This window comes from Hemitrygon akajei, chromosome 24 (assembly GCF_048418815.1).
Source record: "Hemitrygon akajei chromosome 24, sHemAka1.3, whole genome shotgun sequence".
In the NCBI taxonomy this organism is placed as follows: Eukaryota; Metazoa; Chordata; class Chondrichthyes; order Myliobatiformes; family Dasyatidae; genus Hemitrygon; species Hemitrygon akajei.
The window spans coordinates 45,782,726-45,804,600 of NC_133147.1; positions in this window are offsets into that span (position 1 = coordinate 45,782,726).

Genomic DNA, 21,875 nt, shown 5'->3' on the forward strand with positions numbered 1-21,875 from the left:
ACTCAGGGGGATATGGAGATGGGAACTGTGCACGGTGATCCCGGTGTGGGTCTGACCCAGGGGGATATGGAGATGGGAACTGTGCACGGTGATCCCGGGGTGGGTCTGACCCAGGAGGATATGGAGATGGGAACTGTGCACGGTGATCCCGGTGTGGGTCTGACTCAGGGGGATATGGAGATGGGAACTGTGCACGGTGATCCTGGTGTGGGTCTGACCCAGGGGGATACAGAGACGGGAACTGTGCACGGAGATCCCGGTGTGGGTCTGACCCAGGGGGATATGGAGATGGGAACTGTGCACGGTGATCCCTGTGTGGGTCTGACCCAGGGGGATCTGGAGATGGGAACTGTGCACGGTGATCCCGGTGTGGGTCTGACCCAGGGATCAGAGACAGGAACCGTGCACGGTGATCCCGGTGTGGGTCTGACCCGGGGGATATGGAGACGGGAACTGTGCACGGTGATCCCGGTGTGGGTCTGACCCAGGGGGATATGGAGATGGGAACTGTGCACGGTGATCCCGGTGTGGGTCTGACCCAGGGGGATATGGAGATGGGAACTGTGCACGGTGATCCCGGTGTGGGTCTGACCCAGGGGGATACAGAGACGGGAACTGTGCACGGTGATCCCGGTGTGGGTCTGACCCAGGGGGATACAGAGACGGGAACTGTGCACGGTGATCCCGGTGTGGGTCTGACCCAGGGGGATATGGAGATGGGAACTGTGCACGGTGATCCCGGTGTGGGTCTGACCCAGGGGGATCTGGAGATGGGAACTGTGCACGGTGATCCCGGTGTGGGTCTGACCCGGGGGATACGGAGATGGGAACTGTGCACGGTGATCCCAGTGTGGGTCTGACCCAGGGGGATATTGAGATGGGAACTGTGCACGGTGATCCCGGAGTGGGTCTGACCCAGGGATCAGAGACAGGAACCGTGCACGGTGCACCCGGTGTGGGTCTGACCCAGGGGGATATGGAGATGGGAACTGTGCACGGTGATCCCGGGGTGGGTCTGACCCAGGGGGATACAGAGACGGGAACTGTGCACGGTGATCCCGGTGTGGGTCTGACCCAGGGGGATATGGAGATAGATAGATAGATAGATAGATAGATAGATAGATAGATAGATACTTTATTCATCCCCATGGGGAAATTCAACATTTTTTCCAATGTCCCATACACTTATTGTAGCAAAACTAATTACATACAATACTTAACTCAGTAAAAATATGATATGCATCTAAAATCACCCTCTCAAAAAGCATTAATAATAGCTTTTAAAAAGTTCTTAAGTAGTTTACTTAAATACATTGAATCCTAACCCCGGCACTTTAACATATCTTACTCCTGGCGGTTGAATTGTAAAGCCTAATGGCATTGGGGAGTATTGACCTCTTCATCCTGTCTGAGGAGCATTGCATCGATAGTAATCTGTCACTGAAGCTGCTTCTCTGTCTTTGGATGGTGCTATGTAGAGGATGTTCAGAGTTATCCATAATTGACCGTAGCCTACTCAGCGCCCTTCGCTCAGCTACCGATGTTAAACTCTCCAGTACTTTGCCCACGACAGAGCCCGCCTTCCTTACCAGCTTATTAAGACGTGAGGCGTCCCTCTTCTTAATGCTGCCTCCCCAACACGCCACCACAAAGAAGAGGGCGCTCTCCACAACTGACCTATAGAACATCTTCAGCATCTCACTACAGACATTGAATGACGCCAACCTTCTAAGGAAGTACAGTCGACTCTGTGCCTTCCTGCACAAGGCATCTGTGTTGGCAGTCCAGTCTAGCTTCTCGTCTAACTGTACTCCCAGATACTTGTAGGTCTTAACCTGCTCCACACATTCTCCATTAATGATCACTGGCTCCATATGAGGCCTAGATCTCCTAAAGTCCACCACCATCTCCTTGGTCTTGGTGATATTGAGACGCAGGTAGTTTGAGTTGCACCATATCACAAAGTCCTGTATCAGTTTCCTATAATCCTCCTCCTGTCCATTCCTGACACACCCCACTATGGCCGTGTCATCAGCGAACTTCTGCACATGGCAGGACTCCGAGTTATATTGGAAGTCTGATGTGTACAGGGTGAACAGGACCGGAGAGAGTACGGTTCCCTGCGGCGCTCCTGTGCTGCTGACCACCGTGTCAGACCTACTGTCTCCCAACCGCACATACTGAGGTCTATCTGTCAAGTAGTCCACTATCCAATCCACCATGTGAGAGTCTACTCCCATCTCCATTAGTTTGTGCCTTAAGATCTTGGGCTGGATGGTGTTAAAGGCACTAGAGAAGTCCAGGAATGTAATCCTCACAGCACAACTGACCCCATCTAGGTGAGAGATGGATTTGTGCAGCAAATACGTGATAGCATCCTCCACTCCCACCTTCTCCTGATACGCAAACTGAAGAGGATCCCGGGCGTGCCTGGTTTGTGGCCTCAGATTCTGTATTATCAGCCGCTCCATGGTCTTCATCACGTGCGATGTCAAGGCAACAGGTCTGAAGTCATTCAACTCCTTTGGTTGTGGTTTCTTCGGTACCGGGACAATACAGGATGTTTTCCACTGTCTGGGTACTCTTCTCTGCTCCAGGCTCATGTTGAAGATGCGCTGTAGTGGTTCTCCCAGCTCAGTCGCACAGGCCCTCAGTAATCGTGGGGATACTCCATCCGGTCCACCCGCCTTGCTGGTACAGATCTTCCTCAGTTGACCTTCCACCTGTGCAGCCGTAATCCTGGGCGTGGGCAAGGTCTCCTGTGAGTGGCTATTTTCCTGTGAGGGAAGTAAGAGGGAGGACGAGTCCTGGTGTGGAGTTCTGCGGTGAGGATGAGATTGTGCTGTCGAACCTATTGAAGAAGTTGTTCAGCTGGTTCGCTTTCTCCACATCTCCACTTATGTTTGCCCCCCGCTTTGCACCGCATCCGGTGATGATCTTCATCCCATCCCACACCTCCTTCATGCTTTTTTTCTGCAGCTTTTGTTCTAGCTTCCTCCTATACTGCTCCTTTGCCCCCCTGATCTGTACTCTGAGTTCCTTCTGAACTCTTTTAAGCTCCAACCGATCACCATCTTTAAAAGGACCTCTTCTTCTGATTTAGGAGAACTGTGCACGGTGCTCCCGGTGTGGGTCTGACCCAGGGGGTTATGGAGATGGGAACTGTGCACGGTGATCCCGGTGAGTGTCTGATCCAGGGGGATATGGAGATGGGAACTGTGCACGGTGCTCCCGGTGTGGGTCTGACCCAGGGGGATATGGAGATGGGAACTGTGCACGGTGCTCCCGGTGTGGGTCTGACCCAGGGGAATCTGGAGATGGGAACTGTGCACGGTGCTCCCGGTGTGGGTCTGACCCAGGGGGATATGGAGATGGGAACTGTGCACGGTGATCCTGGTGCGGGTCTGACCCAGGGGGATATGGAGATGGGAACTGTGCACGGTGCTCCCGGTGTGGGTCTGACCCAGGGGAATCTGGAGATGGGAACTGTGCACGGTGCTCCCGGTGTGGGTCTGACCCAGGGGGATATGGAGATGGGAACTGTGCACGGTGATCCTGGTGCGGGTCTGACCCAGGGGGATATGGAGATGGGAACTGTGCACGGTGATCCCGGTGTGGGTCTGACCCAGGGGGATATGGAGACGGGAACTGTGCACGGTGATCCCGGGGTGGGTCTGACCCAGGGGGATATGGAGATGGGAACTGTGCACGGTGATCCCGGTGTGGGTCTGACCCAGGGGGATACGGAGATGGGAACTGTGCACGGTGATCCCGGTGTGGGTCTGACCCAGGGGGATATGGAGACGGGAACTGTGCACGGTGATCCCGGGGTGGGTCTGACCCAGGGGGATATGGAGACGGGAACTGTGCACGGTGATCCCGGTGTGGGTCTGACCCAGGGGGATATGGAGACGGGAACTGTGCTCGATGCTCCCGGGGTGGGTCTGACCCAGGGGGATACGGAGACGGGAACTGTGCTCGATGCTCCCGGGGTGGGTCTGAACCAGGGGGATACGGAGACGGGAACTGCTCGATGCTCCCGGGGTGGGTCTGACCCAGGGGGATATGGAGACGGGAACTGCTCGATGCTCCCGGGGTGGGTCTGACCCAGGGGGATACGGAGACGGGAACTGCTCGATGCTCCCGGGGTGGGTCTGACCCAGGGGGATACGGAGACAGGAACTGTGCACAGTGATCCCGGTGTGGGTCTGACCCAGGGGGATACGGAGACGGGAACTGCTCGATGCTCCCGGTGTGGGTCTGACCCAGGGATGCAGAGACGGGAACTGCTCGATGCTCCCTGGGTGGGTCTGACCCAGGGGGATATGGAGATGGGAACTGTGCACGGTGCTCCCGGTGTGGGTCTGACCCAGGGGGATATGGAGACGGGAACTGCTCGATGCTCCCAGTGTGGGTCTGACCCAGGGGGATACGGAGACGGGAACTGCTCGATGCTCCCGGTGTGGGTCTGACCCAGGGGGATACGGAGACGGGAACTGCTCGATGCTCCCGGTGTGGGTCTGACCCAGGGGGATACGGAGACGGGAACTGCTCGATGCTCCCGGGGTGGGTCTGACCCAGGGGGATACGGAGACGGGAACTGCTCGATGCTCCCGGGGTGGGTCTGACCCAGGGGGATATGGAGACGGGAACTGCTCGATGCTCCCAGTGTGGGTCTGACCCAGGGGGATACGGAGACGGGAACTGCTCGATGCTCCCGGTGTGGGTCTGACCCAGGGGGATACGGAGACGGGAACTGCTCGATGCTCCCGGTGTGGGTCTGACCCAGGGGGATACGGAGACGGGAACTGCTCGATGCTCCCGGGGTGGGTCTGACCCAGGGGGATATGGAGATGGGAACTGCTCGATGCTCCCGGGGTGGGTCTGACCCAGGGGGATACGGAGACGGGAACTGCTCGATGCTCCCGGGGTGGGTCTGACCCAGGCGGATACGGAGACGGGAACTGCTCGATGCTCCCGGGGTGGGTCTGACCCAGGGGGATACGGAGACGGGAACTGTGCACGGTGATCCCGGTGTGGGTCTGACCCAGGGGGATACGGAGACGGGAATTGCTCGATGCTCCCGGGGTGGGTCTGACCCAGGGGGATACGGAGACGGGAACTGCTCGATGCTCCCTGGGTGGGTCTGACCCAGGGGGATACGGAGACGGGAACTGCTCGATGCTCCCGGGGTGGGTCTGACCCAGGGGGATACGGAGACGGGAACTGTGCACGGTGATCCCGGGGTGGGTCTGACCCAGGGGGATACGGAGACGGGAACTGTGCACGGTGATCCCGGGGTGGGTCTGACCCAGGGGATACGGAGACGGGAACTGTGCACGGTGATCCCGGTGTGGGTCTGACCCAGGGGGATATGGAGACGGGAACTGCTCGATGCTCCCGGGGTGGGTCTGACCCAGGGGATACGGAGACGGGAATTGCTCGATGCTCCCGGGGTGGGTCTGACCCAGGGGGATACGGAGACGGGAACTGTGCACGGTGATCCCGGGGTGGGTCTGACCCAGGGGATACGGAGACGGGAACTGTGCACGGTGATCCCGGTGTGGGTCTGACCCAGGGGGATATGGAGACGGGAACTGCTCGATGCTCCCGGGGTGGGTCTGACCCAGGGGATACGGAGACGGGAATTGCTCGATGCTCCCGGGGTGGGTCTGACCCAGGGGGATACGGAGACGGGAACTGCTCGATGCTCCCTGGGTGGGTCTGACCCAGGGGGATACGGAGACGGGAACTGCTCGATGCTCCCGGGGTGGGTCTGACCCAGGGGGATATGGAGATGGGAACTGTGCACGGTGATCCCGGGACGGGTCTGACCCAGGGGATACGGAGACGGGAACTGTGCACGGTGATCCCGGGGTGGGTCTGACCCAGGGGGATACGGAGACGGGAACTGTGCACGGTGATCCCGGGGTGGGTCTGACCCAGGGGATACGGAGACGGGAACTGTGCACGGTGATCCCGGGGTGGGTCTGACCCAGGGGATACGGAGACCAACAGCCACAAAAGGATTCAACACTTCTGATTCTGATATTCATTCAAACAATCTAAAACTACTGAAAAGTTTTGAAAACTCTAGAGGTTACCAAAACGTGTGCCCCAGATCTGAACCTTTGCTGCTAACAAATGTGGGGAAGGTTCCGAAAACATATGTCAAGGCCTGGATACGAATCTGCTCCAAATTCGCTGGTTTCCAAAGCGCCAGCACCTTTCCAAACAACTCTTCAGCGCCGCTTTCAAACGCAAGTTGCGGACCTAACAATCATTCCAAAACGTCTTGAAAGCTTGTCGAAGCCTTTTCCTTTGCTGGCAACTCGTCCGCTTCCGATTAAAAGACCAAACGCAATCAGAGGGAATGATTGTGATCGCACTCCTCAGCACCACTCGTTGACGGACAACTCCCTTCAAAGCACACAAATTCGGCAGCAGGCTGAATTAAAGGGACATCGCTGAAGCTTTAACCCGTGACATTCCTCTTCTCTTCCCCAGAGATTAACTATTCAAGGAAACATCGGAGCTCTCCCGCGACCGCTTTCCCAACTAGTGCTTTTTACCCCATTTCACAGATACCCTCCGAGAGAAGCGAATGTGCACCGTGCTCCCGGTGCGGGTCTGACCCAGGGGGATATGGAGATGGGAACTGTGCACGGTGATCCCGGTGTGGGTCTGACCCAGGGATACAGAGACGGGAACTGTACACGGTGATCCCGGTGTGGGTCTGACCCAGGGATGCAGAGATGGGAACTGTGCACGGTGATCCCGGTGTGGGTCTGACCCGGGGGATATGGAGACGGGAACTGTGCACGGTGATCCCGGTGTGGGTCTGATCCAGGGGGATATGGAGATGGGAATTGTGCACGGTGCTCCAGGTGTGGGTCTGACCCAGGGGGATATGGAGATGGGAACTGTGCACGGTGCTCCCGGTGTGGGTCTGACCCAGGGGGATACGGAGACGGGAACTGCTCGATGCTCCCGGGGTGGGTCTGACCCAGGGGGATACGGAGATGGGAACTGTGCACGGTGATCCCGGTGTGGGTCTGACCCAGGGGGATATGGAGATGGGAACTGTGCACGGTGATCCCGGGGTGGGTCTGACCCAGGGGGATATGGAGATGGGAACTGTGCACGGTGATCCCGGTGTGGGTCTGACCCAGGGGGATATGGAGATGGGAACTGTGCACGGTGATCCCGGTGTGGGTCTGACCCAGGGGGATATGGAGATGGGAACTGTGCACGGTTATTGCGGTGTGTGTGGGTCTGACCCAGGGGGATATAGAGATGGGAACTGTGCACGGTGCTCCCGGTGTGGGTCTGATCCAGGGGGATATGGAGACGGGAATTGTGCACGGTGCTCCCGGTGTGGGTCTGACCCAGGGGGATATGGAGATGGGAACTGTGCACGGTGCTCCCGGTGTGGGTCTGACCCAGGGGGATACGGAGACGGGAACTGCTCGATGCTCCCGGGGTGGGTCTGACCCAGGGGGATACGGAGACGGGAACTGCTCGATGCTCCCGGGGTGGGTCTGACCCAGGGGGATACGGAGATGGGAACTGTGCACGGTGATCCCGGTGTGGGTCTGACCCAGGGGGATATGGAGATGGGAACTGTGCACGGTGATCCCGGGGTGGGTCTGACCCAGGGGGATATGGAGATGGGAACTGTGCACGGTGATCCCGGTGTGGGTCTGACTCAGGGGGATATGGAGATGGGAACTGTGCACGGTGATCCCGGTGTGGGTCTGACTCAGGGGGATACGGAGATGGGAACTGTGCACGGTGATCCCGGTGTGGGTCTGACCCAGGGGGATATGGAGACGGGAACTGTGCAGGGTGATCCCGGTGTGGGTCTGACCCAGGGGGATATGGAGACGGGAACTGTGCTCGATGCTCCCGGGGTGGGTCTGACCCAGGGGGGTATGGAGACGGGAACTGCTCGATGCTCCCGGGGTGGGTCTGACCCAGGGGGATACGGAGACGGGAACTGCTCGATGCTCCCGGGGTGGGTCTGACCCAGGGGATACGGAGACCAACAGCCACAAAAGGATTCAACACTTCTGATTCTGATATTCATTCAAACAATCTAAAACTACTGAAAAGTTTTGAAAACTCTAGAGGTTACCAAAACGTGTGCCCCAGATCTGAACCTTTGCTGCTAACAAATGTGGGGAAGGTTCCGAAAACATATGTCAAGGCCTGGATACGAACCTGCTCCAAATTCGCTGGTTTCCAAAGCGCCAGCACCTTTCCAAACAACTCTTCAGCGCCGCTTTCAAACGCAAGTTGCAGACCTAACAATCATTCCAAAACGTCTTGTCGAAGCCTTTTCCTTTGCTGGTAACTCGTCCGCTTCCGATTAAAAGACCAAACGCAATCAGAGTGAATGATTGTGATCGCACTCCTCAGCACCACTCGTTGACGGACAACTCCCTTCAAAGCACACAAATTCGGCAGCAGGCTGAATTAAAGGGACATCGCTGAAGCTATAACCCCTGACATTCCACTTCTCTTCCCCAAGATTAACTATTCAAGGAAACATCGGAGCTCTCCCGCGACCGCTTTCCCAACTAGTGCTTTTTACCCCATTTCACAGATACCCTCCGAGAGAAGCGAATGTGCACCGTGCTCCCGGTGCGGGTCTGACCCAGGGGGATATGGAGATGGGAACTGTGCACGGTGATCCCGGTGTGGGTCTGACCCAGGGATACAGAGACGGGAACTGTACACGGTGATCCCGGTGTGGGTCTGACCCAGGGATGCAGAGATGGGAACTGTACACGGTGATCCCGGTGTGGGTCTGACCCAGGGGGATATGGAGATGGGAACTGTGCACGGTGATCCCGGTGTGGGTCTGACCCAGGGATACAGAGACGGGAACTGTGCACGGTGATCCCGGTGTGGGTCTGACCCGGGGGATATGGAGACGGGAACTGTGCACGGTGATCCCGGTGTGGGTCTGATCCAGGGGGATATGGAGATGGGAATTGTGCACGGTGCTCCCGGTGTGGGTCTGACCCAGGGGGATATGGAGATGGGAACTGTGCACGGTGATCCCGGTGTGGGTCTGATCCAGGGGGATATGGAGATGGGAATTGTGCACGGTGCTCCCGGTGTGGGTCTGACCCAGGGGGATATGGAGATGGGAACTGTGCACGGTGCTCCCGGTGTGGGTCTGACCCAGGGGGATACGGAGACGGGAACTGCTCGATGCTCCCGGGGAGGGTCTGACCCAGGGGGATACGGAGATGGGAACTGTGCACGGTGATCCCGGTGTGGGTCTGACCCAGGGGGATACGGAGACGGGAACTGTGCACGGTGATCCCGGGGTGGGTCTGACCCAGGGGGATATGGAGATGGGAACTGTGCACGGTGATCCCGGGGTGGGTCTGACCCAGGGGGATATGGAGATGGGAACTGTGCACGGTGATCCCGGGGTGGGTCTGACCCAGGGGGATATGGAGATGGGAACTGTGCACGGTTATCCCGGTGTGTGTGGGTCTGACCCAGGGGGATATGGAGATGGGAACTGTGCACGGTTATCCCGGTGTGTGTGGGTCTGACCCAGGGGGATATAGAGATGGGAACTGTGCACGGTGCTCCCGGTGTGTGTCTGACCCAGGGATATGGAGATGGGAACTGTGCACAGTGATCCCGGTGTGGGTCTGACCCAGGGATATAGAGATGGGAACTGTGCACGGTGATCCCGGTGTGGGTCTGACCCAGGGGGATATGGAGATGGGAACTGTGCACGGTGATCCCGGTGTGGGTCTGACCCAGGGGGATATGGAGATGGGAACTGTGCACGGTGCTCCCGGTGTGGGTCTGACCCAGGGGTATACGGAGACGGGAACTGCTCGATGCTCCCTGGGTGGGTCTGACCCAGGGGGATACGGAGATGGAAACTGTGCACGGTGCTCCCGGTGTGGGTCTGATCCAGGGGGATATGGAGATGGGAACTGTGCACGGTGATCCCGGTGTGGGTCTGACCCGGGGGATATGGCGACGGGAACTGTGCACGGTGATCCCGGTGTGGGTCTGATCCAGGGGGATATGGAGATGGGAATTGTGCACGGTGCTCCCGGTGTGGGTCTTACCCAGGGGGATATGGAGATGGGAACTGTGCACGGTGCTCCCGGTGTGGGTCTGACCCAGGGGGATACGGAGACGGGAACTGCTCGATGCTCCCGGGGTGGGTCTGACCCAGGGGGATACGGAGACGGGAACTGTGCACGGTGATCCCGGTGTGGGTCTGACCCAGGGGGATATGGAGATGGGAACTGTGCACGGTGATCCCGGGGTGGGTCTGACCCAGGGGGATATGGAGATGGGAACTGTGCACGGTGATCCCGGTGTGGGTCTGACTCAGGGGGATATGGAGATGGGAACTGTGCACGGTGATCCCGGTGTGGGTCTGACCCAGGGGGATATGGAGATGGGAACTGTGCACGGTGATCCCGGGGTGGGTCTGACCCAGGAGGATATGGAGATGGGAACTGTGCACGGTGATCCCGGTGTGGGTCTGACTCAGGGGGATATGGAGATGGGAACTGTGCACGGTGATCCTGGTGTGGGTCTGACCCAGGGGGATACAGAGACGGGAACTGTGCACGGAGATCCCGGTGTGGGTCTGACCCAGGGGGATATGGAGATGGGAACTGTGCACGGTGATCCCTGTGTGGGTCTGACCCAGGGGGATCTGGAGATGGGAACTGTGCACGGTGATCCCGGTGTGGGTCTGACCCAGGGATCAGAGACAGGAACCGTGCACGGTGATCCCGGTGTGGGTCTGACCCGGGGGATATGGAGACGGGAACTGTGCACGGTGATCCCGGTGTGGGTCTGACCCAGGGGGATATGGAGATGGGAACTGTGCACGGTGATCCCGGTGTGGGTCTGACCCAGGGGGATATGGAGATGGGAACTGTGCACGGTGATCCCGGTGTGGGTCTGACCCAGGGGGATACAGAGACGGGAACTGTGCACGGTGATCCCGGTGTGGGTCTGACCCAGGGGGATACAGAGACGGGAACTGTGCACGGTGATCCCGGTGTGGGTCTGACCCAGGGGGATATGGAGATGGGAACTGTGCACGGTGATCCCGGTGTGGGTCTGACCCAGGGGGATCTGGAGATGGGAACTGTGCACGGTGATCCCGGTGTGGGTCTGACCCGGGGGATACGGAGATGGGAACTGTGCACGGTGATCCCAGTGTGGGTCTGACCCAGGGGGATATTGAGATGGGAACTGTGCACGGTGATCCCGGAGTGGGTCTGACCCAGGGATCAGAGACAGGAACCGTGCACGGTGCACCCGGTGTGGGTCTGACCCAGGGGGATATGGAGATGGGAACTGTGCACGGTGATCCCGGGGTGGGTCTGACCCAGGGGGATACAGAGACGGGAACTGTGCACGGTGATCCCGGTGTGGGTCTGACCCAGGGGGATATGGAGATAGATAGATAGATAGATAGATAGATAGATAGATAGATAGATACTTTATTCATCCCCATGGGGAAATTCAACATTTTTTCCAATGTCCCATACACTTATTGTAGCAAAACTAATTACATACAATACTTAACTCAGTAAAAATATGATATGCATCTAAAATCACCCTCTCAAAAAGCATTAATAATAGCTTTTAAAAAGTTCTTAAGTAGTTTACTTAAATACATTGAATCCTAACCCCGGCACTTTAACATATCTTACTCCTGGCGGTTGAATTGTAAAGCCTAATGGCATTGGGGAGTATTGACCTCTTCATCCTGTCTGAGGAGCATTGCATCGATAGTAATCTGTCACTGAAGCTGCTTCTCTGTCTTTGGATGGTGCTATGTAGAGGATGTTCAGAGTTATCCATAATTGACCGTAGCCTACTCAGCGCCCTTCGCTCAGCTACCGATGTTAAACTCTCCAGTACTTTGCCCACGACAGAGCCCGCCTTCCTTACCAGCTTATTAAGACGTGAGGCGTCCCTCTTCTTAATGCTGCCTCCCCAACACGCCACCACAAAGAAGAGGGCGCTCTCCACAACTGACCTATAGAACATCTTCAGCATCTCACTACAGACATTGAATGACGCCAACCTTCTAAGGAAGTACAGTCGACTCTGTGCCTTCCTGCACAAGGCATCTGTGTTGGCAGTCCAGTCTAGCTTCTCGTCTAACTGTACTCCCAGATACTTGTAGGTCTTAACCTGCTCCACACATTCTCCATTAATGATCACTGGCTCCATATGAGGCCTAGATCTCCTAAAGTCCACCACCATCTCCTTGGTCTTGGTGATATTGAGACGCAGGTAGTTTGAGTTGCACCATATCACAAAGTCCTGTATCAGTTTCCTATAATCCTCCTCCTGTCCATTCCTGACACACCCCACTATGGCCGTGTCATCAGCGAACTTCTGCACATGGCAGGACTCCGAGTTATATTGGAAGTCTGATGTGTACAGGGTGAACAGGACCGGAGAGAGTACGGTTCCCTGCGGCGCTCCTGTGCTGCTGACCACCGTGTCAGACCTACTGTCTCCCAACCGCACATACTGAGGTCTATCTGTCAAGTAGTCCACTATCCAATCCACCCATGTGAGAGTCTACTCCCATCTCCATTAGTTTGTGCCTTAAGATCTTGGGCTGGATGGTGTTAAAGGCACTAGAGAAGTCCAGGAATGTAATCCTCACAGCACAACTGACCCCATCTAGGTGAGAGATGGATTTGTGCAGCAAATACGTGATAGCATCCTCCACTCCCACCTTCTCCTGATACGCAAACTGAAGAGGATCCCGGGCGTGCCTGGTTTGTGGCCTCAGATTCTGTATTATCAGCCGCTCCATGGTCTTCATCACGTGCGATGTCAAGGCAACAGGTCTGAAGTCATTCAACTCCTTTGGTTGTGGTTTCTTCGGTACCGGGACAATACAGGATGTTTTCCACTGTCTGGGTACTCTTCTCTGCTCCAGGCTCATGTTGAAGATGCGCTGTAGTGGTTCTCCCAGCTCAGTCGCACAGGCCCTCAGTAATCGTGGGGATACTCCATCCGGTCCACCCGCCTTGCTGGTACAGATCTTCCTCAGTTGACCTTCCACCTGTGCAGCCGTAATCCTGGGCGTGGGCAAGGTCTCCTGTGAGTGGCTATTTTCCTGTGAGGGAAGTAAGAGGGAGGACGAGTCCTGGTGTGGAGTTCTGCGGTGAGGATGAGATTGTGCTGTCGAACCTATTGAAGAAGTTGTTCAGCTGGTTCGCTTTCTCCACATCTCCACTTATGTTTGCCCCCCGCTTTGCACCGCATCCGGTGATGATCTTCATCCCATCCCACACCTCCTTCATGCTTTTTTTCTGCAGCTTTTGTTCTAGCTTCCTCCTATACTGCTCCTTTGCCCCCCTGATCTGTACTCTGAGTTCCTTCTGAACTCTTTTAAGCTCCAACCGATCACCATCTTTAAAAGGACCTCTTCTTCTGATTTAGGAGAACTGTGCACGGTGCTCCCGGTGTGGGTCTGACCCAGGGGGTTATGGAGATGGGAACTGTGCACGGTGATCCCGGTGAGTGTCTGATCCAGGGGGATATGGAGATGGGAACTGTGCACGGTGCTCCCGGTGTGGGTCTGACCCAGGGGGATATGGAGATGGGAACTGTGCACGGTGCTCCCGGTGTGGGTCTGACCCAGGGGAATCTGGAGATGGGAACTGTGCACGGTGCTCCCGGTGTGGGTCTGACCCAGGGGGATATGGAGATGGGAACTGTGCACGGTGATCCTGGTGCGGGTCTGACCCAGGGGGATATGGAGATGGGAACTGTGCACCGTGATCCCGGTGTGGGTCTGACCCAGGGATGCAGAGACGGGAACTGTGCGATCCAATTGGACATTGCTTTGTGGATCCAGAACTGGCTTGCCCACAGAAGGCAAAGAATGGTTGTAGATGGGTCATATCCTGCCTGGAGATCAGTCACCAGTGATGACACAAAGGTTGGGGGTGTTGTGGATAGTGTGGAGGGCTGTCAGAGGTTACAGCGGGACATTGATAGGATGCAAAACTGGGCTGAGAAGTGGCAGATGGAGTTCAACCCTGATAACCTTGATAAATGTGAGGTAGCTCATTCTGGTAGGTCAAATATGATGACAGAATGTAGTATTAATGGTAAGACTCTTGGCAGTGTGGAGGATCAGAGGGATCTTGGAGTCCGAGTCCATAGGACACTCAAAGCAGCTGCGCAGGTTGACTCTGTGGTTAAGAAAGCATACAGTGTATTGGCCTTGGTGAGACCGCACCTAGAACATTGTGTGTAGTTTTGGTCCCCTAATCTGAGGAAAGACTTTCTTGCCATAGAGGGAGTACAGAGAAGGTTCACCAGATTGATTCCTGGGATGGCAGGACTTTCATATGAAGAAAGACTGGATCGACTAGGCTTATACTCACTGGAATTTAGAAGATTGAGGGGGGATCGTATTGAAACGTATAAAATTCTAAAGGGATTGGACAGGCTAGATGCAGGAAGATTGTTTCCAATGTTGGGGAAATCCAGAACGAGGGGTCACAGTTTAAGGATAAAGAGGAAGCCTTTTAGGACCGAGATGAGGAAAAATTTCTTCACACAGAGAGTGGTGAATCTGTGGAATTCTCTGCCACAGGAAACAGTTGAGGCCGGTTCATTGGCTATATTTAAGAGGAAGTTAGATACGGCCCTTGTGGCTAAAGGGATCAGGGGGTATGGAGAGAAAGCAGGTACAGGGTTCTGAGTTGGATGATCAGCCATGATCATACTGAATGGCGGTGCAGGCTCGAAGGGCCGAATGGCCTACTCCTGCACCTATTTTCTATGTTTCTATGTCTATGCTTCAACAGTTATGGAACTGAACTTAGGAGCCAAGAGGTAATGTTGCAGCTATATAGGACCCTGGTCAGACCCCACTTGGAGTACTGTGCTCAGTTCTGGTCGCCTCACTACAGGAAGGATGTGGAAACCATAGAAAGGGTGCAGAGGAGATTTACAAGGATGTTGCCTGGATTGGGGAGCATGCCTTATGAGAATAGGTTGAGTGAACTTGGCCTTTTCTCCTTGGAGCAACAGAGAATGAGAGGTGACCTGATAGAGGTGTATAAGATGATGAGAGGCATTGATCGTGTGGATAGTCAGAGGCTTTTTCCCAGGGCTGAAATGGCTAGCACGAGAGGGCACAGTTTTAAGGTGCTTGAGTGTAGGTACAAATGAGATGTCAGGGGTAAGGTTTTTTTACACAGAGAGTGGTGAGTGCGTGGAATGGGCTGCTGGTGACGGTGGAGGAGGCGGATACGATAGGGTCTTTTAAGAGACTCCTGGATAGGTACATGGAGCTTAGAAAAATAGAGAGCTATGGGTAACCCTAGGTAATTTCTAAGGTAAGGACATATTCGGCACAGTTTTGTGGGCCGAAGGGCCTGTGTTGTGCTGTAGGTTTTCTATGTTTCTATGTTTATACAAATTATCACCATATACAACCATATACAATCTGTCACCATATTAATGGATTTGTGGCTAAATATGCTGATGATACAAAGATAGATGGAGGAGTGGGTAGTGTTTAGGAAACAGACAGCCTGTTAGATAGTTTAGGGGAATGGGCAAAGAAGTGGTAAATGAAATACAATGTTGGAAAGTGTATGGTCATACACTCTGGTGGAAGAAATAAACGGGCAGACTATTATTTAGATAGGGAGAGAATTCAAAATGCAAAGATAAAGCGACTTGGGAGTCCTTGTGCAGGATGCCCTAAAGGTTAATCTCCAGGTTGAGTCGGTGGTGAAGAAGGTGAATGCGATGTTGTCATTCATTTCTAGAGGAATAGAGTATAGGAGCAGGGATGTGACATTGAGGCTCTGAGGCACTCGTGAGACCACACTTGGAGTACTGTGTGCAGTTTTGGGCTCCTTATTTTAGAAAGAATGTACTGACATTGGAGAGGGTTCACAGAAGATTCAGGAGAATAATTCCAGGGATGAAAGGATTTCTGTATGAGGAACGTCTGGCAGCTCTTGGACTGTATTCCCTGGAGTTCAGGAGAATGAGGGGGGATCTCATAGAGACATTCTGAATGTTAAAAGGCCTGAACAGATTAGATATGGCAAAGTTACTTCCCATGGTAAGGGATTCCAGGAAAAGAGGGCATGACTTCAGGATTGAAGAACATCCATTTAGAACTGAGATGCTGAGAAATTACTTTAGTCAGAGTCACTATATATATATATATATATATACATATATATATATATATATATCCATATATAAACTGTCAGCATATACCACCATATACAAACCATCACCATATACTGCCATATACACACCATAATGAGATACAACCATATACAGTCACTATATATGGCCATATACAAACTGTCACCATATACAACCATATACAAATTGTCACTATATATATCCATATATAAACTGTCACCATATACTGCCATATACAAACCCTCACCATATACAACCAAACTGTCACTACATAAAATAATATACACACCATGATGATATACAACCATATACAGTCACCATATACAGCCATATACAAACTGTCACAGTATACAGCCATATACAAATCATCACTATATATATATATATCCATATATAAACTGTCAGCATATACCACCAGATACAAACCATCACCATATACCATATATAAACTGTCACCATATATAACCATATATAAACTATCACCATTTACAAATTGTCACTATATACCACATATAAACCAACACCATATACAACCATATACAAACCGTCACCATTTACGATATACAAACTGTCACCGTATACAAATCATCAATATATATGTATATATATCTGGTCGCCTCACTATAGGAAGGATGTGGAAGCATTGGAAAGGGTACAGAGGAGATTTACCAGGATGCTGGCTGGTTTAGAGAGTATGGATTATGATCAGAGATTAAGGGAGTTAGGGTTTTACTCTCTGGAGAGAAGGAGAATGAGAGGAGACATGATAGAGGTGTACAAGATGTTAAGAGGAATAGATAGAGTGGATAGCTAGCACCTCTTCCCCAGGGCACCACTGCTCAGTACAAGAGGACATGGCTTTAAGGTAAGGGGAGGGAAGTTCAAGGGGGATATTAGAGCAAGGTTTTTTACTCAGAGAGTGGTTGGTGTGTGGAATGCACTGCCTGAGTCAGTGGTGGAGGCAGATACACTAGTGAAATTTAAGAGACTACTAGACAGGTATACGGAGGAATTTAAGTTGGGGGGTTATATGGAGGCAGGGTTTGAGGGTCGGCACAACATTGTGGGCCAAAGGGCCTGTAATGTGCTGTACTATGTTCTATGTTCTATGTTCTATATCCATATATAAACTGTCACCACATACCGTCATATACAAACCATCACCATATGCAGCCATATAAAAACCATTACCATATACAAACCATATACCACATATAAAATATAGAATGTATATATACCATATGGAAAGGATCCTGAGTGCTGAGAGGCAGGATTTAGGAACATGTGAGCGAATAGGACCTATCAAGTGTGACAGTGGGAAAGTGTGTATTGAAATGGAGGAGATGGCGGAGGTACTTAATGAATACTTTACTTCAGTATTCAGTACAGAAAAAGATCTTGGCGAGTGTACGGATGACTTACAGTGGACTGAAAAGCTTGAGCATGTAGATATTAAGAAAGAGGAGCTTTTGGAAAGCATCAAGTTGGATAACTCACCGGGTCTGGACAAGATGTACCCCAGGCTACTGTGGAAGGCGGAGGAGGAGATTGCTGAGCCTCTGGCAATGATCTTTGCATCATCAATGGGGATGGGAGAGGTTCCAGAGGATTGGAGGGTTGCAGATGTTGTTCCCTTATTCAAGAAAGGGAGTAGAGAGAGCCCAGGAAATTATAGACCAGTGAGTCTTACCTCAGTGGTTGGTAAGTTGATGAAGAAGATCCTGAGAGGTAGGATTTATGAACATTTGGAGAGGTATAATATGATTAGGAGTAGTCAGCATGGCTTTGTGAAAGACAGGTTGTGCCTTATGAGCCTGATTGAATTTTTTGAGGATGTGACTAAACACATTGATGAAGAAAGAGCAGTAGATGTAGTGTATATGGATTTCAGCAAGGCATTTGGTAAGGTACCCCATGCCAGGCTTATTGAGATGGGTCATATTCTGCATGGAGGTTGGTCACCAGTGGAGTGCCTCAGGGATCTGTTCTGGGACCCTTACTCTTGGTGATTTTTATAAATGACCTGGATGAGGAAGTGGAGGGATGTGTTAGTAAGTTTGTTGATGACACAAATGTTGGGGGTGTTGTGGATAGTGTGGAGGGCTGTCAGAGGTTACAGCGAGACATTGATAAGATGCAAAACTGGGCTGAGAAGTGGCAGATGAAGTTCAACCCAGATAAGCATGAGGTGGTTCATTTTGGTAGGTCAAACATGATGGCAGAATATAGTATTAATGGTAAGACTCTTGGCAGTGTGGAGGATCAGAGGGATCTTGGGGTCCGAGTCCATGGGACACTCAAAGCAGCTGTGCAGGTTGACTCTGTGGTTAAGAATGCATACGGTGCATTGGCCTTCATCAACCATGGGATTGAGTTTAAGAGCTGAGAGGTAATGTAGCAGCTATATAGGATCCTGGTCAGACCCCACTTGGAGTACTGTGCTCAGTTCTGGTCGCCTCACTACAGGAAGGATGTGGAAACTATAGAAAGGGTGCAGAGGAGATTTACAAGGATGTTGCCTGGATTGGGGAGCATGCCTCTTGAAAATAGGTTGAGCAAATGTGGCCTTTTCTCCTTGGAGCGACGGAGGATGAGAGGTGACCTGATAAAGGTGTATAAGATGATGAGAGGCATTGATCATGTGGATAGTCAGAGGCTTTTTCCTGGGGCTGAATTGGGTAGCACGAGAGGGCACAGTTTTAAGGTGCTTGGAAGTAGGTACAGAGGAGATGTCAGGGGCAAGTTTTGTTTTACTCAGTGAGTGGTGAGTGCGTGGAATGGGCTGCCGGCGAAGTGGTGGAGTTGGATACGATACGGTCTTTAAAGAAGCTCTTGGATAGGTATGGAGCTTAGAAAAATAAAGGGTTATGGGTAACCCTAGGTAATTTCTGAGGTAGAGACATGTTCGGCACAGCCTTGTGTGCTGAAGGGCCTGTATTGTGCTGCAGGCTTTCTATGTCCTGAAAGGAGAATATAGGGAGTTAGGAAGGCAGTTGAGAAGAAGGACTGCAAAGGTAGTAATCTCAGGAATCCTAGGGGATGGGGGATCCTTGAATCCCAAGGGGACCAATATCCTGGCGGGAAAGCTTAATAGAGCTGTTGGGGAGGGTTTAAACTAATTTGGCAGGGAACCGGAATGATGGAGCGGTAGAGAGGGAAAACAGAAATAGATCTAAGGTAGTGAGCAGTAAGGATGTCAGGAAGGACAGGCATGTGATGGAGCAAATTTGCAGTCATTGGGTGAGTTGCAGTGCAATCAATGCAAAAAGTACCAAATACTGGACTTAAGGTGTTATACAAATGCACGCAGCGTAAGGAATAAGGTGGATGATCTTGTCGTACAGCTACAGATTGGCAGGTATGATATTGTGGCCATCACTGAGACGTGGCTAAAGGATGCATGTCTCTGGGAGCTGAACGTCCAAGGATACATGGTGTATCGGAAGGATAGGCAGGTAGGTAGAGGGGGTGGCGTGGCTTTAATGGTAAGAAATGATATTAAATCATTAGAAAGATGATTGAAACACACACAAAGTGCTGGTGGAAAACAGCAGGCCAGGCAGCGTCTATAAGGATGTTTCGGGCCGAGACCCTTCATCAGGACTAACTGAAAGGAAAGATAGTAAGAGATTTGAAAGTGGGGGGGGGGGGGGAAATGCGAAATGATAGGAGTAGACCGGAGGGGGTGGGATGAAGCTAAGAGCTGGAAAGGTGATTGGCGAAAGTGATACAGAGCTGGAGAAGGGAAAGGATCATGGGACGGGAGGCCTCGGGAGAAAGAAAGGGGGAGGGGAGCACCAGAGGGAGATGGAGAACAGGCAGAGTGATGGGCAGAAAGAGAGAGAAAAGGAGGGGGGAAAAATCTAAATATGTCAGGGATGGGGTAAGAAGCGGAGGAGGGGCATTAACAGAAGTTAGAGAAGTCAATGTTCATGCCATCAGGTTGGAGGCTACCCAGCCGGTATATAAGGTGTTGTTCCTCCAACCTGAGTTTGGATTCATTTTGACAGTAGAGGAGGCCATGGATAGACATATCAGAATGGGAATGGGACGTGGAATTAAAATGCGTGGCCACTGGGAGATCCTGCTTTCTCTGGCAGACCGAGCGTAGGTGTTCAGAGAAACGGTCTCCCAGTCTGCGTCGGGTCTCACCAATATATAAAAGGCCACACCGGGAGCACCGGACGCAGTATACCACACCAGCCGACTCACAGGTGAAGTGTCGCCTCACCTGGAAGAACTGTCTGGGGCCCTGAATGGTGGTGAGGGAGGAAGTGTAAGGGCAGGTGTAGCACTTGTTCCGCTTACAAGGAACCAGAGGTGATTAGAGAGCTAGAAGTGAAGGAACCCTTAGGAGGCAGTGATCACAACATGATTGAGTTCACTGTGAAATTTGAGAAAGAGAAGCCGAAATCTGATGTGTCGATATTTCAGTGGAGTAAAGGAAATTACAGAGGCATGAGAGAGGAACTGGTCAAGGTTGACTGGAAAGGGACACTAGCGGGAAGGACGGCAGAGCAGCAGTGGCTGGAGTTTATGCGAGAAGTGAGGAAGGTGCAAGACAGATATATTCCAAAGAAAAAGAAATTTTCGAATGGAAAAAGGATGCAACCGTGGCTGACAAGAGAAGTCAAAGCCAAAGTAAAAGCAAAGGAGAGGGCATACAAGGAAGCAAAAATTAGTGGGAAGACAGAGGATTGGGAAGTTTTTAAAAGCTTACAAAAGGAAACTAAAAAGGTCATTAAGAGGGAGAAGATGAACTATGAAAGGAAGCTGGCAAATAATATGAAAGAGGATACTAAAAGCTTTTTCAAGTATATAAAGAGTAAAAGACAGGTGAGAGTAGATATAGGACCGATAGAAAATGATGCTGGAGAAATTGTAATGGGAGATAAGGAGATGGCGGAGGAACTGAACGAGTATTTTGCATCAATCTTCACTGAGGAAGACATCAGCAATATACCGGACATTCAAGGGTGTCAGGGAAGAGAAATATGCGCAGTCACAATTACGACAGAGAAAGTACTCAGGAAGCTGAATAGTCTAAGGGTAGATAAATCTCCCGGACCAGATGGAATGCACCCTTGTGTTCTGAAGGAAGTAGCTGTGGAGATTGCGGATGCATTAGTAATGATCTTTCAAAAGTCGATAGATTCTGGCCTGGTTCCGGAGGACTGGAAGATTGCAAATGTCACTCTGCTATTTAAGAAGGGGGCAAGGAAGCAAAAAGGAAATTATAGACCTGTTAGCTTGACATCGGTGGTTGGGAAGTTGTTGGAGTCGATTGTCAAGGATGAGGTTACGGAGTACCTGGAGGCATATGACAAGATAGGCAGAACTCAGCATGGTTTTGTTAAAGGAAAATCTGCCTGACAAACCTAGTGCAATTTTTTGAGGAAATTACAAGTAGGCTAGACAAGGGAGATGCAGTGGATGTTGTGTATTTGGATTTTCAGAAGGCCCTTGACAAGGTGCCGCACATGAGGCTGCTAAACAAGATAAGAGCCCATGGAATTACGGGAAAGTGGAGAAGGAGAATTGTGGAAATTGTGGAGGAGCAGAGGGATCATGTCCACAGATCCCTGAAAGTTGCCTCACAGGTAGATAGGGTAGTTAAGAAAGCTGATGGGGGTGTTAGCTTTCATAAGTCG